Consider the following 939-nt stretch of genomic DNA (forward strand, 5'->3'; position numbering starts at 1 on the left):
TTTTTATTTAAATAAGGCCAGATCAAGCCGAGAGCCATTTTTGCGTCCCTCCATATCCACCTCTCACCAAACTTGGGGAAAAAGATGGCGCAGAGCGAGGCTGAGCGCTGTGTGTGGTCCTCACAAAAATAGGAACATGTTTGTGTGATTAGACACGCAGCTCTGCTTTTAATCACGTAGCACCGATGCGACAGCTTTGCAAACTACTTTTTCTTTCTTTAAAAGAAAATTCTACAGGTGAAGCCACAGCATGCTTACTACCTTATCAATAATTACTGCCTTTTTTTCTTTCTCTCCGGGTGGGGGTCAGCTTCACTCAGCTGCAGGTGAACACCTCCCTGGAATGCACACGTTTCCTGGACTATTTTCCACTGAGGATTACGTCGTATTTTATATTTATTATATTTCTAAAAGCACTTCGCAGCATTTCCCCCTGTGTCCATGTCACAAGCGCAACAAAACCGCGACAGATCAGCTGAATGTTTTTAAAGCGAGGGGCAGCAAACATGTCCACCTGCAGATCAGCTCCGACCAGCCCGGCCCGGGACTTAAAGTTCATACATCATGTCAACCCCTTCAGATGTTTAACGTGTATAATGAGCATCAAAAAATTATAATTTGCGCAAAAAATCAGTATTAATCACAGGCGGGTGGGATGAAGGTTCGCTGACCGCAGCTGCACGGGGTGGGGAGGAGGAGGAGGAGGAGGGTCTTTTAAAGACGTGTCTACATTTGACTTTTACTTTTTCTAAAATCACAGAGTTCTCTGAGTCAGCTTCAGATGTTTGTAGTTAATCATAATACTTTCTAAATTTAGCCAGGTGTTTCAATGCCTTTAAATTACATAATAATTTTACAGGAGAAACTTGTCAGTTTGATTAAAAAAACTGTAAAAAAAATTTCTGTGCAGAGAACTTCCTCTGCTATAATTTATTTTAA

Source organism: Austrofundulus limnaeus, unplaced genomic scaffold, assembly GCF_001266775.1.
Source record: "Austrofundulus limnaeus strain Quisiro unplaced genomic scaffold, Austrofundulus_limnaeus-1.0 Scaffold729, whole genome shotgun sequence".
Taxonomy (NCBI): domain Eukaryota; kingdom Metazoa; phylum Chordata; class Actinopteri; order Cyprinodontiformes; family Rivulidae; genus Austrofundulus; species Austrofundulus limnaeus.